Below are 19,214 nucleotides of genomic sequence, written 5' to 3' on the forward strand. Positions count from 1 at the left end.
AACAAAATGTTTGGGCCATAAATGACTTTGAAGCAAAACAGTTTCCACATTTTGTCCCTCCCTTTGAAGTTGTTTAGTTGAAATTACAGCTTTGGCTACCTGGTATCTCCTCCTCTGGCACGAGACAATGCACAGTTTGTTATCTCCTAACTGGTTCCTATGGAAAGAAGTTGAGTGACTCACAGAGGAATTGGGATTTGCAAAGGGAAACCAACAATTAAAATTCTAAACATTATTAGTCATTCTGACTGAAAGCTGGAAAGGACTGGCTGAACACATTCCAAATGTAAAAAGTCCTCAGTAAATGTGGAGTCGCTTCTTCAGAGGGATTTCAAGCACCGAAGAAATACCATGCTACTTTTTATAATAAAATTGAACAAGGATCCTCTTTTGTGATAAGGACCAGTATAGCAACCTCAAGGGGAAATGTTTGTCATATGTGAAAAAACCTAGTTGATTGATAAGACAATCACAGGGCATAGCTGGACAGTAACAAGACCTTAAGCTGTTCATATAAAGGCTTTGTCTCTGGTCATCACCATCAAGTCATTCGTACTTTTATTATTTTACTTTAAAGAAACACTTCTCAGTGTCTTAGGAATGATGTATAGTAAGTTCAGATCTTCGCTTGTTCTTTATTGGCATGGTAATGGTCTTTGGTCTATGTAGGCCCAGGCTTTTCCAATCATGCCCCAATTCTGGAAATAATGACTCTGAGACTTATTATTTATGAATAATTGTCTAAGTTACAACCTTTGGCTAGTTCTCCCACTAGCTTGTAACTTAATTAGCCTGTCTATTCTATTCTGCATGCCACATGGCTGGTCACCTGTCCTCACTTTCATGCATCTGCCTCTTCAGAGTTGCGGGAAATCTCTTCCCTCACCTGACTCTCTCCCCACCAGAACTCTCACCTCCTATTTCCAGCCTCAGCTAATAGGCCATTGGCCTTCCATTACAGATGACACTTCCATACAGTACACAAGAGAGTCTCTCTACAGCTCTACCTGTTTTCCGACTCCTTGCCGTAGGTACTGTTCCACCATTGAGAGGCTATCACCACCACTCGACAGGCTTTGCTGATAGGTTTGCTTCTAACAGAGACCTGTGATGTCAGACTGGCTCATCTAGTACTCTTTCGGTTTGTAGATCAAGTTGGCCTCCAACACTCATCGCTTTTGTTGCTGCTCTGTCTTCTGCCTCATTTTTCTGAGGAATTGGCATTCAACTGCACATATAGAATTCCAGGACCTTCACAAAAGTTAAACCTTAACTACAGAGGCTAAACTAATGACTGAATTCATACCTGAGCTTTTAAAAATAGATTTAACTGACCAGATTATGTTTTGTTTTGTTTTTTACCTCAGGAGTAAGTATAGTTAACATTTGTTTACATACTCAGTCCCTAGGCCTTCTTATAAAAGATTCAGAAAATTTATCTACATAGAAAATTGGAAATTTTAAATGGAATTGTCTTAGTCAGTGTTTTATTGCTGTGAAAAGATGCTATAACCATGGCACCTCTTATAAAAGAAAGCATTTAATTGGAGCAGGCTTACTTTCAGAGGTTTAGTCCATTATTGTCATGGAAGAAAGTATGGCATCATGCAGGCAGGCATGGTGCTAAAGAAGTAGTTGAGAGTTCTACATCTGGACCAGCAAGCACCAGGAAGAGAGAAACCCTGGGCCTGGCTTGAGCATTTGAAACGTCAAAGCCCACCCCAGTGACACACTTCCTCCAAATAGTACACTCCCACTGACAATGCCGCTCCCTGGTCACCAAGCTTTCAAATCTATAAGCCTATGGGGCCAATGCCTAGTCAAACTACCACAGGAATTAAGAGAAGAGTTTCTTTCAAAACATCAAAAACAACCCAAAAACTAGTTGTTAACAGAGGAAATAAGCTAGGTGGTGGTGGCACACACCTTTGATCCCAGTACTCAAGGGGGCAGAGGTAGGAACATCTCTGAGTTCAAGGCCAGCCTGATCTACAGAGGGACTTGCAAGATATCCAGGGCTACACAGAGAACCCCTGTCTCAAAAAGGCCAGAGGTGAATCGAGAGAGAGAAATGTAACTAAAGACAAACTAGAGAGAATAGCATGATAGATAATACGGTGCATTGTGAAAAAGACCGCAGTTTTTTTTTTTTCAATCATCAAGTAGACTAGATCATTATACACTATTACCTGGTAGAGATAATATATTCTGATATTTGGGGCTATTATAAAGAATGCTCCCTCTGCCCTAGCAGCCAGCATGCTAAACCAAAAATGATTTGGGAAACCAACACTCTCAACTAAGAGTCAAATCCTGAAAGATTGTTTGGAAGTGTAGCTCAATGAAGCTTAGCAAGTATATATGAGTCCCTAGGTTTAATCTTCAAGACAAAAATAATAATAACAATCCCTAAAGACAGCACTTTTTTTGTAAATGCTTATGTTTATCTTTTATCTTGCCCCAGAAGATTCAATGTGATTGGGTTGAGTTGAAAGCTTAGTGGATAAAATGCTAGCTCTTAGATCTTAATGAACTGAGTTTGGAATCCCAACATCTCTATAAAAGTCAGGTAATGTGTGCCTGTACCCCTAGTGCTGGTCAGGGAGAGGGGGTCTAATCAAAAGGGTGAGTTCCAGATTCAGTGAGAGGCTCTGTCTATGAGAATAAGGCAGAGAGTGATAAAGAGAGACACCAGACTTTGATCTCTGTGCACAGTCACAGGTGAGGGTACCCCTTCTACATGGGCACACACAGGTAAGCCTACTCTTGTACATGTGCACATAGATGCGTGAGCATACACATACACACACAGGTGAGTGTACTCCCATCATGTTCACATATACAGGTATGTGCACACCCTGTGCTTTTGCATACATACAGCAACTGTACCCCCATACACATGCACACAAACACAGGTGAGTGTATCCTTCTACATATGCACACAAATAGGCAGATGTACCCCATACAGGTACACACATACCACATACACAAAAGACTTAAGGTTGGTTGGAAGAAATCATAAGATACTGAGAAATAACATATTAGAAGTAGGAGAGAAAACAAGATTAGAAATCAGAACATAAAGCTTAGAAAACATGACATGAAAATAGAATCCAGTTCTCAAAAGTTACATGGCTTTTGACATTCAGTTGCCAAATGCCCATGGGCAAATTCTTTATCCGCTGCCTCTCTAAGCCTCACATGTGAGAAAATATAGCCTGTTTTAACCATCAACAAAATGTCATCTATATGCCCTTCACCTTGCTATGGACAAGTTTGGCTCGGACAGAAATTCTTAATAGACAAAGCAAAAATAAAAACCTTATCGTCAGCTGTAGAATGTAATGTTCTCAAAAACTGTCTAGAAGAAGCACATTCCTGGAAGCTGTAATTAAACATAACCCCCCCCCCCCAAAGTCTACAGAAAGAGGTCACCACCCAATGTGACAGTGCCTTGGAGGAGGCTGGACAGTGTTTGGCTGTTTTCCTGTGCATGCCTCAGTATCTGAATGCCTTCAGCAGAACGTAATCCAGTGAAGACGAAGCTTCTAAGGCAAGTGTTGTGTGCTCTTCATGTATGGACTCCCTTCTGGTTTGGCTATCCTGAAGGAGGAGCTTAGGGTCTCTATAGATGGCTTATGTTCATGTAAACACTCCAATCATAATCATTGATTCTCCAGTCGTGATTTTGTTAGTCATTTTGGTGGCAATAAACAGAAGACTGCATTGTGCAAAGTGTGACATCCCTGTTCCTGCAATGCTCTCAAGTCTCATTCTAATCTAAGCAAGTATCAATAGAAGTCAGGTGCTTTGGAGAAAATAAAGGGATATGTAATTTTATGAAATTGTTTTCATTAGTCTAACTTCCTTTCTGCTATTTGAGAAAAGATTATTGTTCTATTTTGGCAATAGAATATTTTAATATTTCACACTCAATTCTCTTACATTCTATCCACAACCTATGATAGGGACATCAACACAAGCATTATGTGCATACATGTATTTCGATCATTCTTTATCTAGGACCCTATCCATTTCTGAGAATCAGTTTTTCTGAAAGGGAATATAACATCCATAGAGTCTTTCTACTTGGTAAGGAATATTTATTGTAAATAATCTCAAGAAAAGACACCCTGAAGGGTAGTTCTGGCAGAACCTTTAGTACTCATAAACTAGTTTGTGTGGTATTTGCAATGAAACTCTAGGCCATGTACATGCTGGGCAAACACTCTTCACTGAGCTCTACACTCAGCCATGCAAATTTCTAGTTCTTAAGACCTTGTTTTACTAATTACATGTTGTCTTCTTCATAATGCTTTGCAGTGTGTCGCTGTACACCCAGCACAGATTCTAGATAAACAGTTTCTCCCAGATCGAAATCACTCAGACTATAACCCAGATGTTGAAATACAAACATAAACTAGCTCCCCAAACACAGTGTTTGCTCTAAGAAGTTACCATTCAAACAAGATTAAAGCTTTGAACACTAAGCCAGGTTTATCTTTAACCATCTCTCCCACCCTCTTTCCTAACATCCAATTCCCTTACAGTTAACTTTCTCAGCATTCACCAGGTAGCTTCCTCCAACCCCCACTTTCATTTTAAGAGACTCTCTTTTGAAATATTTTTTCCCCACAAAGTTCTATCTCTAGCTAAGGAGCTTATGGTAATTGAAATCTGTCTGGAGAGGAAATTAATTTTTCTTTAAGGGTATGGCCCCTGATAGACTGAACATGCTCCAGTGGATAGTGACACACCCAAGAGTGTATAGCCAGTGTGCAGTTATTGAACTAGAAAGATTAAAAAAAAAATAAGGATTCCAAGTTAGGTGGGTATTAAATGAGGTGTAGATCTGGAGAAGTAAAAGGAGAGGGTGAATATGATGAAAAACACAATGTATGAAATTCTCAAAGAATTAATAATCTTAAAAAACACAGAGAAACAAATTAAATATAGAATTGTGGCTAAGGCTATAGTATTCCACTATCAAACTCAACAATGATTTACCTTCAACAGATTAATGTAACCCACCATGTTAAATTATTGTCAGTCATTTATTTTTTAAAAAATAAATATCATTTTTGTGACTCATTCTACCAAAACACATTTTGCCCCTGGTGTTTAGTCTGTAAAGTGCTGACCTATTTAAACCTTTGAAAATGCCTTTCCTGATAAGAGTCTGCAGGACTTGGCACCTAAATTCACTTGACTGTGGAGAAGCTGTTCAATTACACCAATGGTTCTTGTGTCTTCTATCAGTTGTTAGAGGACAATACTTTACCATACACTCTACCTCAATGGCTGATTCCCATGAGCAAGCCTGAACCTTGTGTCCTTGGCACAGGCCCATGGGATGTTAACTACAACTGGCCCGACACTCATGGAGCATCTCAGCTCTGAGACACTCCTATGCCACCCACCTCCAGAGTTTATACTTCCAGAAGCATGACTTCCTTCTGCAAGCACCATTTCCCCTTCCTGGTGTCACTTCCTCTATACCCAGCGTGTACCCATGATTGACTGGTGCTTCTTGCAATCCTTTGGACAACTCTAGTCTGTTAGAATGACTTTTCTCTGCCTTAGTTCCTCCTAGAAGGAGCAAAATCTCCATTTTTCTTGTCAATATCAAGCTTCACATCTCAGTTTCAGCCCATCACTGTTCACAGCTCAGAGGACTATTTCAAAAAATATTTGGATCTCCCAGAAAGAGAGTATGCTTCTATATGTTTGTCAAAGCACATTGAACTATACACCTAAACTTTCAACAGCCTCTACAACAATAAACAGAACAAAAGGAAAATTTGAAAATTCACCTCATACCTGTTGTCTGCACAAACATTTAACCACTGAGCAAAGGTTTTTCTTTTGCACAGATGGCTATTTTGCCTGCATGTATGCTTGTGCACTATGTGTGTGCCTGGTGCCTTCAATGACCACATTCCAGGTCCCATGTAGATCCTTTTATATGTTTCCAAGCATGAAGAACTTTTGCCCTAGAATCCTGGAAGATACTGAGAGAAGACAAGGTTTGAAATACATAATGGGGAGCTGGACAGATGGCTCAGCAGTTAAGAACACTGACTGTTCTTCCAGAGGTTCTGAGTTCAATTCCCAGCAACCACATGATGGCTCACAACCATCTGAAATCAGTCTGATGCTTTCTTCTGGTTTCTCTGACAACAGCTACAGTGTACTCATATACATTAAATAAAAATAAACTAATAAATAATAAAAGAAATACATAATTAAGTGTGTTGCCAGAAAATATCTGAATAAAGATAAGGGATCTTCATATTCTATTGCAAAAGTGGACTCTTTCACCCTATGGATACATAATAGACACTAAAGTTGGATTCATCTAAAAATGTTTTTGCTAAAATAGAAAACTAGGTTTTGAACACAGAATGCTTCACTTATATGTTAGTGTGACATTATAAATATACAATTGATCAGCAAAATGTATTAATAAAGATTGAAGCCAACCTGTGAAGATCTGGAAGTCTGTTTGACAACATACTTATTAGATAAAATACCAGAGGAAACACAGGAAATGGCAAGAAACACAATCTGTTTTTAATCTCCCTCTCTCTCTTTCTCTCTTTCTCTCTCTCTCTCTCTCACACACACACACACACACACACACACACACACACACACATACACACACACACACACACACACACACAAAACCACAGTAGCTGAGAGCATGGTAGTACACACCTGTATTCCCAACACTCTGGAAGTTGAAGCAGGTAGATGGTGGTTTTGAGGCCAGCTTCAACTATACAGCAATATCCTCTCTCAATAAAATAATAATAATGATTAATAACAACATAACATCAACAATAACAACCACAACTAGTGAAATAGGAATTCATGCACATGAAGTCTAGAGACTATTTAGCTAGTAGGATATGGCAAGAGGATGCATACGGTCCGAGTAATCACGCCCCATACTACTTAAATGTTTCTCTCACTCTTGAAGATATTGAAACTCCAGCCAAGATCTCTCATCCTCAGAATCAGGGCCAAAGACAAACACACAAGGGGAATTTTTCAGTTCAGGGAATCATTGATCAGACTGAGATTCAGGGTCCCTTACCTCCTCCTCTCTCTGAGAGAACTTTCCATAGGACAATCAATCTGTAGAAGCCACCTGAAGAACTTATAACTAGGAGGAGAAAATAATGGAGTGTGCTGATGTGTTTGGTGTGCTCACATCCTGTTAGAAAGAGGAGAGAGACAGAGTAGACTCTTAATAGATCTGGCATGTCTCTGTGGTGTTGGGACTTGGAAGATCTGTTCCTTCAGGTCGATTAGTGCCACAATGACTGTCAGATGGGAAAGATCAACACACCCGTGTTTGGGTTCATTGTAGATTTCCTGTGACTCACTGGCATGTGACTGTGAATGTGTTTAGAGATTATCATACAAGCTTACTTACATCGACATAGAAAGTAGGACTTAACACATTTTCTTACAAAGACCTAGGACAATCTTTTTTTTTTTTTTTTAAAGAAACAGAACCTAAATTATTCCATACCTGGCTTAGCGAGATAATCCTGTCAGTACTGATCTCCTCTGAAACCCGTTTTATCTGGAAGCCTGTCTAATGTGAAGTCATGAGGAGGCTGCCTTAGCTGAGTCAAAGGTAATGTATCCAAGCCTGCCACTTTGCAAGTGACTGGCTGTTCCACACCCTCGTAACTTCCAAAGGACACACCCTGAATTGTAGGTCACATAGGTGCTGATTTTCAGAGAAAACCCAGCAGTGGGCCTAATATAGCCCATGAAATGTTGGCAATTTAGCTTTCTCTTGATCAAATTCATCTCCTACCTTTCAAACCTGCTAGCTATGTGCCCTACCCCTCCCCTCTCTCCTGTCCAGGGTGTTGGGAACCCAGCTGCTTGGTGCAAATGTAAGGGAGGCAGTTATGTTGTAAGAGTGGGAATACAAGCACGTCACTGATGTTGAGAGATGATATAGGCCTTTTCAAAGGCTCAGTGGACTCCTGCCACTGGGGTACAGCCTCCTAGCTGAATCAGTAGTGGAGAACTTCACAGCTGGGAGGACTTGCAAAAATCATCTAGTGCAACTCTCATGTTGGAGGAACCGGGGTTGCAAGATAGTCGCTTTTCCAAAGACATGTAGCTTTTTCACCAAATTTGTGCTGGGTGTCAGTGGATATGAATAAGAGATCTGTTTTGGGGGCATTTGTAGGTATATGAGGGCTAAGAGACAAATGTAATAAAATACGATCAATATAATAACAGTGAATTCAAAGTAGAGAATAGAGCAAGTGGCCAAGAGGAGCCAGGAAGGAAATGATGTCACACCCCTTCATTTACTTAATAAATATACATTTGGATACATGAGCATGTGGCTAAGCACTGTTCTAGGCCAGTAGCAAAGGCAGAGTTACTGCTTTTATGGGGTTCTTATTTTAATGTTCATTGGAGGAATATGAAAAGCAAACATGTATGTAATAAAAGACATGTGCCACGGACTGGGATTTCTTACGGGGTCCCTTGTTCTGCGGGACGATGGGTTCTGGCCAGGTGTGCACGGGATTCGGCTTTGTCAAACAGACTAGACATGAGTGGTGTAAGGTCTGAGGGTATTTCTTTAAAAATGACATGAGGCTTTTACAATCATTGCAAAAGAGAAATGAAAAATCTGGCAGCTCAGTAGTCAAGGTACATCTGAGACCACCTAAAACACACTAGGTCTAAAACAGCAGCCATCTCCTCTGGACTGGCAAAGCACTCTCGCGCTCCGAGTATGTTCAGGCTACATGGTCCTGGCCAGAGACTCGGGAGGCTTCGAGTGCTCCAGCCAGGAGAATAGAGGCTTGAATCTCGAGTCCTCAATGCTGAATCTTCAATGTTGAATGTTCGAATCTCGAATGCTCAATCTCTTGAATCTAGACTGGTGCTGCACACCCCCCTCCCCAGGCCCAAGTGCTCTGGGCCCAGGGGGGCTCTGGACTACATGAATCTAAGCCCTAGTCCACCTAAGCTCTGGTTCTAGTCCGAGCGCAAGGGAGTCCGAATGCTGAATGCAGACTGCTGAATCTAGAATGCTGAACGCAGACTGTCTCTCACACACACACTCTCAGATTAAGGTCTTGCCCATCTTAGGTAAAACGTCCACTATGTTAATCTTTTGGGGAAGTAGAGACAGTCTCTTGCTAATTCTTAGGAGTGGTTCAGCTGTAGTACATGACTGAGAATGAGGATTTTACTTGACCTTGTCCTGGGATAAGTCTCTCATTCTGTGAGCTTTAAAGCCCTACCCATAGTGCTGGAGGCAATTAGTTTGGATGGCTTAACATTCCAAGCCAGGGTTTGACTAGGATTTTGGAACATTGGTGAAGGTCAGAGATCAATGTCCGAATTTTCTCTTTCTTGCTATAAAGAAATGATATCTTGGTGGGCCCCTAGCACACAAGTATGAGAACATATCTGGGCTACCTCTGAGTTTGGGGTGCCAGGCAACAATGCGGAGGCAGGAGACTGACTTTCCTTGAAGTTTGCGCCTCAAATACCGCCGTCACGCAAAGTGTGCGTGACAGACATGGAGCTGAGTGATAAGGGAGAAGGTGATGAATGGAGTAGAAAAACAGAACATGGCTGGGGCGGGGTTGTGCGCTACTTCAAATAGGATAATAGGTAATAATAAATAAATAATAATGTAATAAAGCATAGGGGATGGAAACATGGCTCACCAGTAAAGAGCAGTGGCAGCTCATCCAGAGGACCCGGGTTCAGTTCCTAGCACCCACATGGTGGCAAAACCCATCTATATGCAGGCAAAACACCCACATACATAAAATAAAAAAGATACAATAAAATAACCAGTTATAACCTGGGAAGTAGTCAGGAAGAACATCTAGAAAGAGGGTGTTGTGGTTGGAGCAACAGCAAGTGTGCATGTCCTCAGGTGGGAGCATGCTCGGAGCATTTAGAGAAGGATGAAGAAGTCCCTTGTGACAGGTCCAGAGTAGGAAGATGGGGACGAGGGGGGAAGAAAGTACAGATACACATCAGTGGGGGTTAGGGGGGTGGATCAAGCAGGACCTTATAGGCCACTGTGGATTTGAATTTACCCAGCAAGACTCACTTGAAATTCCTTGTTGTTAAGAGGAGGGGTAAAATGGCCCAGTGTAGGGGAATGCCAGGGCCAATAAGTGGGAGAGGGTGGGGTGGCAGGCATGGGGAGGGGGGAAGCAACAGGGGTTTGTTGTTTTTGTTTGTTTGTTTGTTTGTTGGAGGGGAAACTGGGAAAGGAGAAATTTACATGTAAATAAAGAAAATATCTAAAAAAAAAACCTCATAACACCATATTTTCAGACTTCTAACAGTAAGTCATCAACTGTAATTTCTTAAGAATTGGGAAATGTTTTTAAAGCAGTTCTGTTTTGCCTTGCATAATGATTTGAAAGAAATTAAACATAAATTCTTTTTTAAAAAAACGTGATTAAGTAATAAGACTCTAGAGTGGGTTTATCTGGTCATATAGTAATGGATTGAATTGAGGTTAGCTCAAAAACAGGACTGTAATTTAAAATAAAGTTTGGTCTTGGCACTGGTTGTGTCTCTAGAACAGCCTTTTGCCCACTCCCTTAGAAGTACAGAGTCACCGAGCCGGCAGGAAAGCCCTCATCAGAAACCAAGCTGGCACCAGCCCCATGCTCTTGGACTTCCGGAACCATGACCAAAAAATAAGCCTCTCCTCTCCTCTCCTCTCCTCTCCTCTCCTCTCCTCTCCTCTCCTCTCCTCTCCTCCCCTCCCCTCCCTCCCTTCTCCTCCCCTCCTCTCCCTAACCCTCTTCCCGTCTCTCTAATAAACTACTCAATTTGTGATATTCAGTTCCTGAAACAGAAAAAGGAATACAGACAATAGTAAAAATTTAGATTTTAACTCCAAATTTGGTGTGCCTGCACTGGAGCTATCTCAACAGAAGTATGATGTGGCTTTGTTTAGACTTTAGGACAATCCCTCTGGATGGTGTGCACGGGGTAGAACTTTTTGAGATTGGTGACTGATGAATGTATTCTAGTTTGACATCGAAGGATGGAAGAAGTTAGGCAGAGCCAGAGTGGCGCATGGGAAGGGTACCACAAACTATATACTGGGCATGCCCAGAGTACTTTCTCATAACTCCTTGGGTGTGACAATGCCTCTCCTGCTTGGTAACACATTCCCAGCCTACACAGGCTGAGCTGCAGATTAGTAGGGAACTCTTGCTGGGATGCAACGTGATACAGCTCAGCATGTAAGATGATGTCTCATTGAGTACATACAAAATTCTGGGTCAAGTATTCAAGAAAAGGGGTGGACACTCACTTAATTGCTGAGAAAGCATTTTCCTGCACCGTCTAGTCATCTAGCCCACAATTATTGTCGGGACAAAACTTGGGTTTGTTTGTGAAAGTCCTCATAGCTTTAGCAACATTTCAGGGGCACAGCCTACAGTGGGATGTGAGTGACTGATGCGCATCTGATTTCTCATATGACTTCTCTGATTGTAGACTATCTTATGAAACTAAGCACAATGCCTTCACCTACAGCTTCTCAGAAAACACATTGAAGGAATAGATGTAATCTGGAAGACTGAATCTTTGTGTTCCCAGCTGTAAATTGAGAGGGAAAATCTGTGGGTTTAGCTATCATACTTGTAGAGCTGAAGTAAGAACCCACTATTTAGTGAATTGAAGGTATTTCAATGTGTTGTTTTCCAGAACTGCATTGTGGTATAGAACCATTTCCCTTCCACATACATGAAGAATTGGTCCCAAGACTCAGGTGCAAAACCTCTCATATGGCTCACTATGATGCTTGGGCACACCCTGTTTATGTTACCTCTGGAATATTTATAATACTCGATGCAGTACACTGCAATGTAAGATAGTTGTTTTTCTATTGTTTAGGGATAATGAAGACATTTCGTACATAATCAATACAGACAAGATTTTTATGTCTACTTAAAACCCATGGCTAGATGAAACGACAGGTGCAGAACCCATGCACATGGAAAACAGACTTCATATTGGAAGTAAAGAGATACAGATTAGGAGAGAGAACATGAGGAGTTGCCTGGTGTGCAGTGGCATTACAAGCATGTGTGTGGACAACCACACACTCTTTTGAGTTTGTTTCTGCCTCTCTTGGCGCTTGGCAAATCAATTTTACATCTGTTGGCTTCCAGTTCAATAAGCTTTTCAAAACGATCAGCCTATGATTATGTTTTTTTTTTCACTACTGAATTCTACTATTTATACTGTAAAACACATTTTGAACTGGGGCCAAAAACATTTTTTTAAATTTTATCACAGCTCATTTCCCTTCTCTGCTTCATCCGTCTTTCCCTGGAAGCACTGCAGTGGGCAAGCTAATCTCAGTTCTTTTCGTTTTAACATCGTCCCGTGGGCTAGGGATTCAGCTCTGTGGAAAAACATGTGTCTAGCATGTATAAAGCCCTAAGCTTATCCCCTAGTAGTATGATCCATCATTCAATAAATACAAAAAGGTAAAACACTGTGTGGCACAGAATGCTCCTTTCCAGCCTGCAGTAGATGAAGTGTTAAAAAATGTTTGACTCACTCACACTCTGTAGGTCACAGCTTGCTCACTTAGCTGCCCTTGAGGTTTGCAGTGAGTCACATAGAAAGCATTAGAACCAAGATTGGCAGGGGACCATTCATCAGCTCAGGTTCATTCCTTCAACCTGGTAGTTCCTGTGCTACATAAACAAGAGATACCAACACACGGTTTCTGGTGTCAGTTTGGCTGTTTATTGTAAAATGAAGTTAGTGAATACAATCATTTTTTTTTTCATTCTCCTATGTTATATCTTACAGCATTGCGTTTTCTTTCTTAGTCAAGATCGTCCTTTGTTACCTAGGGTACTCATGAGGTCTTCTACATTGGGCATATTATCTGCCTTTAAGTCACTTATATTTCTGTAATTTGTTGTTATGTGTCTCATAAGACTGTTTCAAACTTGCGGGGGGGGGGGGATATGTCTAATTGGCAGAGTGCTTGCTTACCGTACGCCAGGCTCTGGATTCAGGTTCCAGGAATATAACAAAAAGAGTGCTCCAAACATGACTCGACAGTTTTTTCTGTGTTTATTAAATTATCATTATTTTCATTTACTTGAACAAAATAAATAAATTCTCATAAATGTAAAGACTGATTTACAAGTTTCCTGTTCTGCTTTTGTCTTTGCATCTGTTTACTCTGTGAATAGTCAAATTGATTTGATCCCAAAGCTTTTAAATTCTGTCTTGATATCTGATGAGGCAGAACCCCATTAGTAATCTTCCTTTGTATGATTTTACTGACTATCCTTGGACATTTTTATTGTGTTATATAAACTTTGAGATGTACTTTTGAATTCTTAATTGAGTATTTCTTGGATCCCTGCTGGAATTTTATTAATCTTATAAATTGACTTTGTGGAAAAGAAAATTTTAATTATACAGATATGGTGTGTCTGACAATTTGTTGGGACTTTGTTTTATTATCTATGAAATTACTTACAATTTGGCAAAAAAAATCCATAAAAATCAGTATAATGTACGATTGAAAGATGTTTTCAATGAACATAAGAATAAATGATTTATAAAATATAAAGGAATCTTAAAAATGATAAGGATAGAAAAACCAAAAGAAAAATGGACAAAGGTCATGAATAGTGTTTTTATCCACATAGTTACAAACATACAGAAAGATGCTATTAAATACAGATATAAATGATTTCAAATTTCTTATCATTATTTTGCAATACTGGGGATTGAATTCAGTGTCTCTCACTTGCTAGGAAAGTGTCCTACTAGCCCCATTTTCAAATCTGCGTATCAATATTTCTCAACTTTTTCTCCGCTCTCTCATCTCCAGTAGGGATCCTCTGCTAGGTTACTGTTGTAAGGACTGCCTTGGAGACTGCAGAATACTCATCTTCAGTAGGGATCCTGTGCTAGGTTACTGTTATAAGGACTGCCTTGGAGACTGCAGAACATTTAGCAGACTCCCTGGCTTTGCTCAGCAGGAGATGGGAGCCCCTATCCTTTAATCATGACCATAAACACGTATCTCCAGACAAGGACAACTCTCCTGTGGCCTGAAATCACCACACTCTGAGAACCACTGTCTTCCACCTACTAGAGAAACGAAGAACCAGGTCCCTCTTGTCCTTCAACATTCTCTGTCTGCATTCCTGCCAGCAAGGGAAAATTCTGCCTTTAGGAGTAATCTCCGGAGGGGGAGGGTAGGAAGAAAGGGGAGGGTGGAGAGGGCTGTAATGGGAGGAGCTGATCGTATAGGGTGTTGATAATGTTCAAAATACATTGTAGGAAATTCTCAAAGAATTCATAAAACTATTACAAAAAGAATCTGCTTTTCAACCACTCTCAAAATAAATGCTTTTAACCCTGTCTCGAAAAACCAAAATAAAAAAATAAATAAATAAAATGCTTTTATATTTGCTAGTAAAATGTAAGCTAGCCCAGCTTTAACTTGTAGAGAACAACTGAGAAAGACCTATTTTTTAAAATTGTATTTAAAATTTTTTTTTTATTTTGAAAGTTTATTGATTTTTTTGGATGTACATATTCACAAATGTAGTACATATTGATAGGGTATTTTTTGTCATATTCTTTAAAATTTATAAAATATTATAACAATAAAAATGAGTATTATAAAAGTTGTTTGATATAAAACAACAATCAATTTAACAGTCTTATGTAGATGCTCGTCTATAGCAATAGGGAAAATACATTTTTCTCAATATAAATTTTAAATAACTCCAAACATATTAACTGTATACTTCAAAACAATACATCACTACTAGTATTTTCTTAAATGAACATAAATTAGAAGTCCAATGCACTATCCATTGCGCCACAGAGCCAGGTATTTTAAATTTTTTAAATTGTATTTTAAATTATTTAAATATGTATTCTTCAACTGTTCTGTGAATAAATGAAATTAAGCATATATAAACATGTATTGTGCAGTGATTTAATTATAGCACTGTTAACAACCTAAAACTAGAAATATAAATGCCATAAATATGGAATGCTTAAATAAATCATAGTATACCCACACAACAGATTGCTTTATAGAAGGTAGTAGAAATGTACCTTATTATGTGGGATATTCCCCACATAATACTACTCAGCAAGATAAACAAACAAAAAATGGAAAAGTATATAATGTAATTTTACTTCTTTCAAAACATATATTCCCACTTATGAGTGAGAAAAAAATCTCTTAATATCCTATTCATCCATATTTCAGGGAAAACATAGTATGTGGAATATATAAAAAGCTCTTGTAATTAAATAACAAAAGAAAACAATTTAAGGGACAAAGAACTTGAATGGACATTTCAAGATGTACAGATAGCTACTACATGCATGAAAATATGTTCAATGCTATCAATATCAACACTATCCCTCTCTAGGGAGGTTAAAAAAACAAAACCATGAAATACCACATCACTCTAACTAGGTAGGCTACTCCTTAGAAAGAAAAATACACATCAATGAGGATGTAAAAAAAATTGGAAGCCTTGTACATTGCTTGACTAAAGCAAAAGGGTACAGTTTCCCTGGTAGACAGTTTGGCAGCTCCTCAGTCAAAACAGAATTCCCAAGTGAGACAGCAAGCCCTCTCCTTGGAAACACACATTCAAACACACACAGAAGTTTATAACTCACAACAGTCAAAAAGTGAAAACAAATCAAACCAAATGCCCATTAACTGGTGAATGTACAAATGTATAGCTCAGGGCTCAACTATAAAAAAAGAAAGTGCCGACTTACGGATAAAAGAAACAAACTCCTTACGCTAAGTGAGAGAGGCCAGAGGTAAAGGTCACACATATGAAACTTTCATGCAGATACACTGTTAGACGCAAAGGGGCATTAGGATTTCTGGGCACCATGGGTAGGGGATCCATGGGCACTAATAATAGCTTCTTAAGAGTGAATTTGCTTTATGGGGTTGAGAACATCTCTCTCTCTCTCTCTCTTTTTTTTTTTTTTTCGAGACAGGGTTTCTCTGTGTAGTCCTGGCTGTCCTGGAACTCACTCTGTAGACCAGGCTGGCCTCGAACTCAGAAATCCGCCTGCCTCTGCCTCCCAAGTGCTGGGATTAAAGGCGTGCGCCACCATCACCCGGCGAGAACATCTCCTGTTACTAGAAAGGGGTACTGGCTCCACTGTATTAGGAATGTACTAAGCTGCTGAGCTGTCTGTTTCAACATTGCTTATTTTGCATTGTCTGATTATTACCTTAATTTAAAATTTTATATTCTGACCATATTGTCCAAACATGCCCATTTTCATCTCATCTCAGAAGCTAAATGGGCTTGGGTGTGGTTAATACTTGGATGAGAGCATATGTGCATACATACATGCATACATATATACATACATACATACATACATACACACATACACACATACACACATACACACAAATATACATATTAGTTCAACATTAGTTTCCTATTGTTGCAAGTTCATGTAAATTTACCGTCTGAAGACAATTACAGCAGCTTAGATCACAGTTGAATGTAACCAAATGGGCTTAGGTAGGTAGGGTCTCTGTTTAGGATTTCATAGACTAAATCCAAGATGTTGGCCAGACTTTTCTCTGGAGGCTCTGGGGAAGACTCCGCTCCAAGCTCCTGAGGTGCTGCGGGGGTTTTGTGAGACCGGCTCTCACGATGTACACTGTTGGTCCTGGAACGTCCCATGTTACTCCCGTAAGCTCACCACAGGCTGGGTTACAGATGAATGCTCCTATTCTTAAGAGTTTTAGAAGAATTCAGTTGCATAGGACTGTAGGACTGAGGTTCTGGCTTCCTTGCTGTCGTCAGCCTGGACCCACACTCGGTTGTCACAGGCTGCCCTCCGGTCTTGATTCATAGGCAGCAAAAGGTCAAACCCCTTTTACCCTGCAAATAAATCTGGGTTCTTTTTCTGCTACCCTGGAAAGAAAACTCTCTGCTTACAAAGGGCGTCTGTGACTAGGCTAGCTAGAGAATTCCATTTTTGTTATAAAATGTAGCACAGTCATGGGAGTATTATCTCATCAAACCCACAAGCGTTCATGCTACACTCAAACACAGAGAGATTATATAAGGACAAGGGTCATTTTGGATTATTGCCGGGCGGTGGTGGCGTATGCCTTTAATCCTAGCTCTTGGGAGGCAGAGGCAGGCAGATTTCTGAGTTTGAGGCCAGCCTGGTCTCCAGAGTGAGTTCCAGGACAGCGAGGGCTATACAGAGACATGTGAGGAACTCAGACTAGAATTCTGCCTACTTAGGACCTCTTTCAGAAAAATAAGAAGTAATTTTCTACCTAATTCGGGAAAAACTGTTCATATCCAGACTCATCGAAAAGAAGACTGGAAACTTCAGGATTTGATCTATACCAAGGTGATATATAGATTCCATAGGTTTCCAAGCCTCAACAAAAGAATAGGCAGTTGATTTTAAAAGATAGACGTCTCAACGTAAAGCACCTGCCAGCATGTTGGTTCATTTATTTTTCTTCCCCCTTCTCTACTAAAACACTACATGTCCGCGAGAGGCAGCCAAGAGAGCTAACTGCTCCAGCTTTCTCTCTATAGTTGTGATGAGAAACTGATATTATGGTGGGAATTTAGGTGACTATATATTTAATAGACCAAACATCCTCAAGCTTTTTGGTCTATGAGCTCTTGTTTTTGAGGGGGTGTTTGATTTGGGTGGCTTAGAACTATTGATATTATCAAGATAGTAAATTAAACCTAGGAAATTTTAAACATAACACACAGGCACACATTCTCTTAGCCTACAAACTGATAACATTACAGGTTATATAGCCTCTGGAGGGTAAAAGGAATAGTGTTCCAAGGCCATCCCTTCAAAAGACTCTGAAGGATGTCAACACCACACCTTGAATTTTTGCAAATTGATTCACACACACAATTTTGTATATTCAGTCGCGCAGCTTGATTCTGCTGATGTTAGGACCGAGTCAGTCTGTGAGCTCAGCAAAGAGTCATACAGAAGGGAATAAAAGCAAGTTCTAGAGATTCCTGCCGTGAACTGCCCTCTTGTTGCCTCGTTTTCTGTTTTAGTGAAGAGATGTTCATGGCTGCTTTAGTGATTCCGGGTTCTCTGTTTCTCTTCTGAACCGATTGAGTAACAGGAACCCAGGAGGTAAGCACAGTGAACCTTCTCAGTCCCACCCGCCAGCCCTCGGGTGTCTGTCTAGTCGGTCCTCCTCCGGGGAGAGGTAGTGACCCAGGCGGAATTAAAGAATGAAAATTCAGATCACCCTCACTAACAACAGTAGACTTTTGGTCTGAGAGGCGAATCTCAGTCGCTATGGCCAGAAGTGCTGGAGAGCCAGCAGTGCATGGTCTGAGCCAGATTTTGTAGCCAAGAGTAGAAAAAGGGGAGTGCAGGGCTTCCTAAAGGCCGGGTGAGTAGCATGACTGGACGGACAGATAAGATACTTTTCTTCAAATGGTTAGGTGGGAGATAAGTCGAGTAACTTCCCAGTGTGCAGTGGGGGTTAGCTGCTTTTACTTTTGTACCCTGGAGGTATTTCATGAGCTGCACACTTCCTGGAACCTTGAGCCTAGTTTAGGGACTTGGCTTTTAGGGAGATTTCCTTTCCATAGGATATACTGCAGTTGTTAGTTGTTAGTATTAGTTGTTCTTTGTATCTTGCCAACAAAAAGTGACAAAATAAAGCAAAAGCCTCTTGCTGATTGACTCGGCCATCCTCTTTTTCTTTCTGTCTATAGTAAAAGGCCCCAAAGCTCAGCTCTCAGGTCCCGCTTGCGTCTTTCTACCGCAGATGGATACAATGTTAAAAAAAAAAAAAAAAAGCAAAACAAAAACAAAAGCAAACCAAATCAAACCCAGCAACAACAACAACAAAAAGCTCTTGCAGGCCAGGAATTGCATTCTCCCGTCTCAGGGTTAAAGGTTTGCAAGCCTGTGTCATCATGTGTCCCGGGCAGAGGACCAACTAGACATCCGAAGGTTGGCGGATAAGACTGAGCAAACTCGTTGTGATGAAGTGCACATCCGGGGATCCCGGTCTAGGGAGCCTTCCTGACGCGTGATCGGAAAATGCCATGCTGGGTGACCGATCCGACCAGTGTGTGTGTGTGTGTGTGTGTGTGTGTGTGTGAGCG

This window comes from Mastomys coucha, unplaced genomic scaffold, assembly GCF_008632895.1.
Source record: "Mastomys coucha isolate ucsf_1 unplaced genomic scaffold, UCSF_Mcou_1 pScaffold1, whole genome shotgun sequence".
In the NCBI taxonomy this organism is placed as follows: domain Eukaryota; kingdom Metazoa; phylum Chordata; class Mammalia; order Rodentia; family Muridae; genus Mastomys; species Mastomys coucha.